We start from the raw sequence: 9941 nt of genomic DNA on the forward strand, positions 1-9941 counted from the left end.
TAGTACAGTGAATGTTGTAAAGGAGACATCAACAGTTGGAAGGATTGCAGCCAACATTAAATGACAAGGAACAACTTTCATCTAAATCATCATAAAATGTTTAAGTAAAAAAGAAAAAGAAAAAAAGGGGGGCAATGGGGGTTTCAGATTGAACAAGATCCTCACATTTATGGAATACACTCCATCCTGGCTAGAATGTAACAAAATGGAAACAGGATTCCTAGAATACAAAACTCCCACTATAGCTTGCTGCACACACTTGTGTTCCACACCCACCCCATTCCCAATGCTTCCCACTCAATTACTTCCCAGTCTGCTGGGCCTGCCAGCGAAGGAGCACATAGATCTTCTCTTTAATCCAGTGTTTGTTATACAGTTGGTATGTCTGGGTATCAGCTCAGTAAACCAGGCAGCTGAGGTCTGCCAGATCATCAATGAAATCAAACAACTGACTGACGTCATATGTGATCGAGGGGCTGTTAGGATTCATCCTCTTCAGATGTTCTTCATACATTTTACAAACGCCTTCCATACGCTCATTCACAGACTCATAGTCAGTCATAGGTCCTGCTTTCTGGCCTCTTGGTGGGCTGCACCAGCAAGATGGTGTGAGATATCTCGCCAAACTCTCCTCACCACAGCCGCTGCCAACACTGCCACCACCACACAAGCTGAGCTGCAACGCCTGTACCACATTTTTTTATCCAGTCCTCTTTTGATAGGCAGCATGACTGGTTCCATGTTCTTGCTACTGTGAGCAATGCTGCGATAAACATACATGTGCATGTATCGTTTTTATCCAATGATTTGAATCCTTCCAGGCATATCGCCAGTAGGCAGATTGGGGAGTCATATGAAAGGACAATTTTTAGAATTATTAGGAATTGCCACACTTTTCCACAGAGGTTGTAGGAGTTTACACTCCCACCAACAGTGTAGAAGTGTTCCCTTTTCACCACATTCTCTCCAGCATCTCTTATTTTTGAGTTATTGATAATGATCATTCTGACTGGAGTTAGGTGGTATCTCAGTGTAGTTTTAATTGACATTTCTTTGATGACTAGTGAGGCTGAACATTTTTCATGCATCTGTTGACTGCTCACATGTCTTCTTTTGGGAACTATCTATTCATACCTTTTGCCCACTTTGTAATAGGGTTGTTTGTTTTTTTCTTTTCAGCATGTTTGAATACCTTGTAGATCCTAGGTGTTAGACCTTTGTCAGACATAGAATAGGCAAATATTTTTCCCAGTCTGTGTCTGTCTCCCTGCTCTCTTGATGGTTTCTTGGGCTTTGCAAAAGCTTTTCAGTTTGATAAGTCCCACTTGTCTATCTTATCTCTTATGTCATGGGCACTTGTGGTTTTGATCAGGAATTGGTTGACAGTTCCAATTTCCATAAGAGTGTCTCCTGCATTTTCTAAAGTTCTTATACTTTTAGGTTTTACGTTTAGGTCTCTGATCTATTTAGAGTTGATTTTTGTGTGTGGGGATAGGTAGGGGTCCTGTTTCAATCTTCTGTTTGTGGTCAGTCAGTTTTCCCAGCACCATTTATGGATAGGTTCTCCTCTCCCCTCTGGTTGATGGTGGCAGCTGTGTTGAAAATGAGTTGGTTGAGAAATTGAAGTTTTGCTTGTGAAATCTTTATCCTGTTCCATTGGTCTATATGCCTGTTCTTGTAGCCTAGATTATTTAATACCAGGTTGCTTTGATTATTGTAGCTTTATAATAAAGTTTAAAGTCTGGGAGTGTGATACCCCCTGCTGTGTTTTTTTTGTTGTTGTTGCTTGTATGTTTTGCTGAGGATTGTTTTGTCTATTCTTGGTCATTTATGTTTCCATATGAATTCCTGTATTGTTGTTTCTAGGTCTGAAAAGAATGTTGCTGGTAACTTGATAGGTGCTGCATTAAACCTTTAGATTGTCTCAGGTAGAATGGACATCTTAACAATGTTGATTCTTTCAATCCATGAGCATGGAATATTTTTCCACTCATTTCTGTCACCAATGATTTCTTTGAGCAGTGTTTTGTAGTTTTAATTGTAAAGGTCTTTCACATCTCTGGTTAGGAAGATGCCAAGGTATTTAATTTTTTGTGACTATTGTGAATGGAATTGTGCTTTTTCTTTGGGTTTCTGTTTGTTTATTGTTGGTGTATAGAAATGCGATTGTCTTTTGCATGTTTATTTTATACTCTGAGACTGTGCTAAAGTCCTTTATCAGTGCAAGACGATTTTTGACTGATTCTCTTGGGATTTTGAGGTATAGAAGCATGACATCTGCAAAGAGGGATAACTTGATTTCCTCTTTTCCTATTTAGATACCCCTGATCAACTTCTCTTCTCTGATTGCTCTAGCTAGAACTTCCAAAACTGTGTTGAATAGGAGGGATGAGTTTGGGCATCATTGCCTTGTTTCAATTTTCAGGGGAAATGGTTCCAATTTCTGTCTGTTTAGCAGAATGCTGGCTGTGGGTTGATCATAGATGGCTCTTACTATTTTGAGGTATGTTCCTTCTATGCCTAGATATTCAAGGATTTTTATCAAGAAGGAGTGCTGGATTTTATCAAAAGCTTTTTCTGCATCTAATGATACAATCACATAGTTTTTGTTTTTTCATCTGTTGATGTATTAAATTACATTTATAGTCTTTTGAATGTTGAACCAGGCTTGCACCCCAGGGATGGAGCCTACTTGGTCGTGGTGGATGATTTTTGATATGTGTTGTTGAATCCGGTTTGCTAGGATCTTGTTGAGAATTTTAGCATCTATGCCCATCAAAGATATTGACCTGGAGTTCTTTCTTTGTTGGATCTTTACCTGGCTTGGGTATCAATGTGATGTTAGCTTCAAAAAATGATTTGAGGAGAGTTCCATCTTTCACGAACAGCAGGAATTCTTTTTTTTTAATAATCAATATGATTTATTATGATATTGTGGGGTACACTTAAGGGTTAGGTATACAAATATGCTTCATTCAGGCAACCTTGTTGATAAGAGGTGTCTCCCCATCCTCAGAAAGATATTTACTACCATTAATCCTATCGCCCTTCCTCTCCACTCCCTATAGTTTCCCATCACTGTCAGTCATTTTCTTATGGTATTACATAAGATGATCAAGGTGCACTATATGAGTGAGAACATGTGATACTCAGAGCTTTGTTTCTGTGAGAGGTCACTCAGTATTATTGACTCTAGTTCCATCCAAGTTGCTGTGATATTCATGATCTTGTTCATTTTTATAGCTGCAAAGTATTCCATAGTGTATATGTACCACATTTTTTAAAATCAAGTCCTCTTTTGATGGACAGCATGGTGGCTTCCAGGTTCTTGCTATTGTGAACAATGCTGTGATAAACATTCGTGTGCAGGTATCTTTTTTATAGAGTGATTTGAGTTCTTCAGGGTATATTCCCAGTAGGGGGATTGTGGGGTCATATGGGAGGTTGATATTTAGAGCTTTTAGAAATCGCCACAATGCTTTCCACAGAGGTTGCACTAGTTTACACTCACACTAACAGTGTAGAATTGTTCCCATTTCACCACACCCTCTCCAACAACTGTTATTTTTTTAGTTATTAATAATTGCCATTCTGACTGAAGTTAGATGATGTCTCAGTATGGTTTTTGATTTGCATCTCCCTGATGATTAGTGAGGTTGATCATTTCTTCATGTGTCTGTTGGCTGCTCAGATGTCTTCCTTTGAGAAGTGTCTGTTCATATCTTTTGCCCATTTTTTAATGGGGTTGATTGTTTTGTTCTTTTCAGCACATTTGAGTTCCTTGTAGATCCAAGATGTTAAGCCTTTGTCAGACCTGGAGTTGGCAAATACATTTCCTAGTCTGTAGGCTGTCTCCCTGCTCTCATGGTGGTTTCTTTGGCTTTGCAGAAACTTGTCAGTTTAATGAGGTCCCAATTGTCTATCTTAACTCTTAAGTCCTGTGGGTTTGGGGTTTTTTTCAGGAATTGGATGCCAGTTCCAATTTCCATGAGGGTATGTCCTTCATTTTGTAAGGTTCTTATGGTTGAAGGCTATACATTTAGGTCTCTGATTCATTTGGAGTTACTTATTGTGTATGGGGATTGATAGGGGTCCTGTTTCAACCTTCTGCATGTGTTCAGTCAGTTTTCTCAGCACCATTTACTGAATAGTTTCTCTCCCCAGTGGTAGGTGGTGGAGGCTTTGTCAAAGATGAGTTGGTTGAGAAATTGAGGTTTTGCTTCTGGAATCTCAATTCTATTCCATTGGTCTATATGCCTGTTCCTATACCAATACCAAGTTATTTTGATGATTGAAGTTTTATAGTAAAGTTTGAAGTCTGGTAATGTGATACCACCTGCTTTGTTTTTTGTTTGTTTGTTTTGGGCTGAGGATTGTTCTGGCTATTCTTGGTTGTTTGTGTTTCCATATGAATTCCTGTGTGGTTTTTTCAAGGGCTGAGAAGAATGTTGCTGGTAATTTGATGAGTATTGCATTAAATCTGTAGATTGCCCTAAGTAGGCAAGCTTTTCCTCTTTTCCTATTTGGATACCCATAATTGCCTTTTCTTCTCTGATAGCTCTAGCGAGGACTTCCAACACTGTTGAACAGGAGGGGTGAGAGTGGGCATCCTTGTCTTGTTCCAGTTTTCAGGGGAAATGATTCCAATTTTTGTCCACTTAGGAGTATGCTTGCTGTGGGTGTCTCATAGATGGCTTTTACTATTTTGAGGTATGTTCCATGTATGCCTAGATGTTTGAGGGTTTTTATCAAGAAGGAGTGCTGGATTTTATCAAAAGTTTTTTCTGCATCTAATGATAGAATCATGTGGTTTTTGTTTTGACATCTGTTGATGTATTTAATTACATTTATGGTTTTACGAATGTTGAACCAGCCTTGCATCCCAGGGATGAAGCCCTACTTGGTCATGACGGATGACTTTTGAGATGTGTTGTTGAATCTGGTTTACTAGGATCTTGGTGAGAATTTTAGCATCTATGTTCATCAAAGATATTAGCCTGTAGTTCTCTTTCTTTGTTGGGTCTTTACCTGGCTTGGGTATGAATGTGATGTTAACTTCATAAAATGATTTGGGGATAGTTCCATCTTTCACAATCACCTGGAATACCTTCAGTAGGATTGGTATCAGTGCCTCCTTAAATGTCTTGTGTAATTCTGCTGGAAAGTCACTGGTCCAGGGCTTTTTTATGTAGGAAGTTTTCTTATTACCTAGTCAATTGCCTTGATTGTTATTGGTCTATTTAGGGTCTCAATTTCTTCTTGTTTCAACCTAGGCATATTGTGTGATGTCAGAAAGTTCTCCATTTCCTTAAGGTTTTCAAGTTTGTTTCCATACAAGTGAACATAGTAGTCTCCAATGATCTTTTGTATTTCTTCAGGGTGAGATGTAACTTCATCTTTTGTGTTTCTGATTGTGCTTATTGGGGTTTTTTCTCTCTTTTTCTTGGTCACTCTAGCTAGGGGACCATCAATCTTGTTTATCCTTTCAAAGAACCAGCTTTTTGTTTCATTGATTTTTTGTTATATCTTTTTTGTCTTCTATGTCCTGGATATTTTATTTTGCTGATCTGGATTCTTCTCCTGAAATTAGGGTTTTTGTGGTCTTGCTTTTCCAGCTTCCTTAGGTGGCCTGTTAGGCTGTTATTTTGTGATCCTTCCATTTTCTTCATATGCATTTGTAGGGATATGAATTCCCCTCTTACTACAGCTTTCATGGCGTCCCAGAGATTTTGGTAAGATGTTTCTTCATTTTCATTTGTTTCCAGGTATCTTTTGATCTCTGTTTTGATTTCAACATTGACCCAAGAGTTGTTTAGCATCATGCTGTTTAGTGTCCATGTCTTTGTGAGTTTTGGGGGGACCTTGTTGGTGTTAATGTTTATTTTTATTGCACAGGTCCATTAAGCTGCATGGTAAAATTTCAATCTTTTTAGATTTGCCTATACCTGATTATGGCCAGGTATGTGATCGATCTTAGAGTACGTTCCATGCGGTGATGAATAGAGTGTGTATTCTGTGGTCTTTAGATGGAGAGTTCTGTAGGAACAAATTAAGTCCATTTGGTCAAGAGTCACACTGAGGTTTCGGATCTCATTGCTGATTTTTTGTCCTGATGATCTGTCTAGGGTTGTGAGTGGGGTATTAAAGTCCTCAGTTATGATGGTGTTAGAGTCACTATATTTCTTTAGTTTTCCTAGAAGCTGCTTTATGAAAGTTGGCACACCTATGTTGGGTGCATGTATGTTTAGGATAGATATTTCTTGTTGATTGAGTGAATCTTTTATCATTATGTAGTGGCTTTCTGTACCTTTTTAAATTTTTGATAGCTTTAATGGTATTTTGTCTGAAATTAGGATCACGACTCCTCCTTTCTTTTGTGTTCCATCTGCCTGAAAATTTGTTTCCTATTCTCTTACTTTGAGTCCCTGCATGTCCTTTCTAATGAGATGGGTCTCATGAAGGAAGTATATTGTTGCCTGGTGATATTTTATCCATTTTGCCATTCTATGTCTTTTCAGTGGTACGTTTATTCCATTCACATTCAGGTTAATTATTGAAATGTGAGAATTCATCCCTATCATAGAGTTCTTATACAGCTGTTGTTCTTCCACTTGGTTTTTTTGTATTTCTTTTGCTTTTAGGGTTTGTTCATGTGTATTTTATTCTTTTTCCTGCACTCTTGTGAAGAATGTTGTTCTTTTTCCTATTCTTCTGTGTTTAGTACTTTCATAAGTGTTTCATGTAGAGGTGTTGTGGTGGCAGCATAAGTTTTTAGGGATTGGATATCTGGGAAAGATTTTAAATATCCCACATTGATGAAGCCTAACTTGGCTGGGTAGGTAATTCTTGGTTGAGATTGTTTATCTTTTAGAACTTTGAAGATAGGGCTCCAAGCTCTTGTAGCCTGCAGGGTTTCTGTAGATAAATCTACTGCTATTCTAATTGGTCTTCCATGGTAGGTGATCTGGCCTTTTTCTCTTGCTGCCTTTAGGATTTAGGCGAATTATTATGTGTCTGGGAGTTTGTCTTCTCATTTGTTTTCTTTCAGGGGTTCTCTGAATCTCTTGTTTTGAATTTTTGCATCACTGATTAGATAACTGAAGTTTTCTTGAGTAATCTCATGGAAAGTTTGTTCTAGTGTGGTCTCTGTCTCTCTTTCTGCCTCATGAAGGTCAATTACTCTTAGGTTCGGTCACTTGAAGCAATCACTCATGTCTTGAAGGTTTTGTTCTGTCTTTTTAAGCTTGTTTTCTGTGTTTTTCACAGTTTGGGTTAGTTCTATATTTTGGTCCTCAAGTTCTGAGATTCTTTCTTCTACTTGGCTAATTCTGCTTTCCATGCTTATCAGTTTGTTATTTATTTCATTCACAGTATTCTTTATTACTGTTATCCCAGTTATTAGCTCCTCCTAGTTTCTTCTTGTCTCTCCTCAATTCTTTTTAATCTCTCCATTAATATCTTGATAACTAGGTTTGTAGTTTGAAACCAGTCATTCTGTGGGTTCCTATGGTTTGCACTCTGAAGTCAGTTTCCTCAGTGTCTGCCCTCCCAGGGGTCTGGGAGAGACCCATATTCTTCTTTTGGTTTTTCTTCATTTGTGTAGATTTTTCTCTCTCTCCTTCTTTCCCTCCCTTCTTTTATTCTGTTTTTCAGGGAAGGTGGGTTTGCTTTTGCTTTACTTGTGCAATCTCCTGTTCTTCCTTTTGAGGGTCTTCTGGCTTTGTTCACTTTTGAGGTTGGAGTGTGGGCTGTAGGCTGTACTTTTTTCAGTTTTGAGGTTGAATTGAGGGAGAAGCTGTGATTCAGAATCTATATGCTGATTTCAGCATCCACCAACAGGTGTATGAGCAGACTGGAAACTATTTCCCACTGCCTTACAATCTGTCTGTGCAGCGGGATGTAGGTTTGGTCCCTGGACCCAAAGGAGATACAAAAGAGGAAAATAATAGATGAAAGGAGGTCAATAGGAAGGTAGAAAGAGAGAAGAGCAAGAGGGAAAACAGACATACATAACAACTAACAGGTGAAAAAGGGACACAAGTCCAGAAAGAAGTGAAAAAAACATGCAAGCAAAATTCCCTAAAGAATACCGGTAGCTACACAAAGAAAGACCAATAAAATCGTGTCTTTTGATGCATTTTCCTTAACACAAACAGATAGTGTCAGTCAAAAAGCAAACAAAAGTGAGTAAAACAAACAGTCAAAATGACAAAATCAAAAGTCAAAATAAGAAATCAGACTAACTCTGGAATCTTTCCTGAGTGTCTAAAGTCTATTCAGCTCTGATCTCCAGCCTCTCCACTTTGCTTTCATTGCAGGCATCTAGATTTACTTGCAACTTGAGTTTGTTCTTTTAGCCTGCTGCATGGGAGGTCTGCAATGCTTAGTTGCCTGTGTCTGATTGAGCATGGGGGGGATTTGTTTCCTGTTTAATGAAGTTACCTTAAGAACCAAGGTTGAGGCTGCTTGTAGGTGGGTGGGGAAATGCAAATCTGCCTGGAGAATGGCCGCAGTGGCAGCTCCTTTTTCACGGATCCTTTCTCTCCGCTTGTCTGGGTCCCTGGGCGATCCACTATGATGGGCTGTGGTGGCGTGCAAGGCGCCAGGGATCAGCTGCACAGCTGGGTGCTGGATATGTTGGGAGCCAACATCTATAGCTACATGGCTGAGGCCTGTAAAGGCCCATCTGGAAGATCGCCTCTGACATAGGATATCAGTTATACCTATGATATTGGCGTGTGATTGGTGACCAGTGTGCATACATGGCAGTAAAACTTATAAGTGAATCTCAGTACACTTGATGGAAGGTGCATGGCGGAATTGTTTCTGTCTTTCTAAGTTTAGCTTCTTTCTAGATATTTTTTTACTTCTATTTCCTGGTAGACTGGGTAGTCCTTGTTCCCGAAAGCTGTTTCCCCTAGGGCTAAGATTAGAAACTAAATTACCATGATAGTTCTGTCCCCTGCCCCTAGCCAGGTAGAACGTTTTCTTTTGTTTCGTTAATTACCGAAACTCTGTCTGCTTCAGCCCATGGCCGCCATCTTGGAAGCCCTGCATTTCCTTGTTCAAGAGTGTGACAGCTACTATTTGATTTTTAGAGTAGACTTGTTGGGATAAAATATATACATATACACTCATAGCTGCGTAAATCTATGCTTGCTGTTTTGATTCCTTTTGCTACATTATTCAAGTGTAATAGTTACTATATGATTTATAAAAGAATTAACGATAAGGTATTAGCTTAATAGGATATAGCATAGTATTAAAGTCCAATAACTAGATCATATGAAAATTAAAGTTTAGACATATGAAACATGAATTATAGTAAAGTTTTGTAGTTTAAGAATAAGTTTTAACTGAGTTATAAGGCGTTATGTTAAATTGTAATAGGTTAATAGTATAGTGTTAAGTTGATAATATTAATTGTTAAAAATATTGGGAATCAGTGAACTTGGATTGAACCTAGAGTTAACTCAGGAAAGTTTTTTGTATTAATCAGGGTATAGAGCAAAGAGTATAATATGAATGATTCGTTGAACATTATGGAAAACACTTTGAACGATTTGTATTGAAATTGTGCACCTGTGACCTTGATGTAAGCACGGCAGGCATCATGGAATTTGAATTGTTTGCTTGGAAATTGCAGATCTCGTGGTGGTCTTGTGATGCATAGTTTGTAAAGCACGAAACTTGTACGCCCCCAGTGAGTGATTATCACATTGCTGGAGGGTATAGAAAATGGTATATAAGTTGGAAAAGGTTTGAATAAAATCGGCTTCAGTCTTGGCCAGACTGTTCCCAGAAGAGCTGCCTCCGAGTAGTTTTCTTCTCTCCGTTCTGATTCACCGGTGCGGTCCTAACCCTTCCCTGGTCAGTGCAGGTCACCGACAGCTATGGCGCCCGAACCCAGGGACCAGACTCCGGTAATTATAAATATATGA

At 38.7% G+C, this 9941-nt stretch overlaps 1 pseudogene; it reads right to left on the minus strand.

Moving 5' to 3' along the window:
• Positions 1-301: 301 nt before the first annotated feature.
• On the minus strand, positions 302-631 carry LOC103254906 (annotated as a pseudogene).
• Positions 632-9941: the final 9310 nt, after the last annotated feature.

The sequence above is a fragment of the Carlito syrichta genome, unplaced genomic scaffold (genome assembly GCF_000164805.1).
Source record: "Carlito syrichta isolate Samal-C Ts95f unplaced genomic scaffold, Tarsius_syrichta-2.0.1 Scaffold287638, whole genome shotgun sequence".
NCBI lineage: Eukaryota > Metazoa > Chordata > Mammalia > Primates > Tarsiidae > Carlito > Carlito syrichta.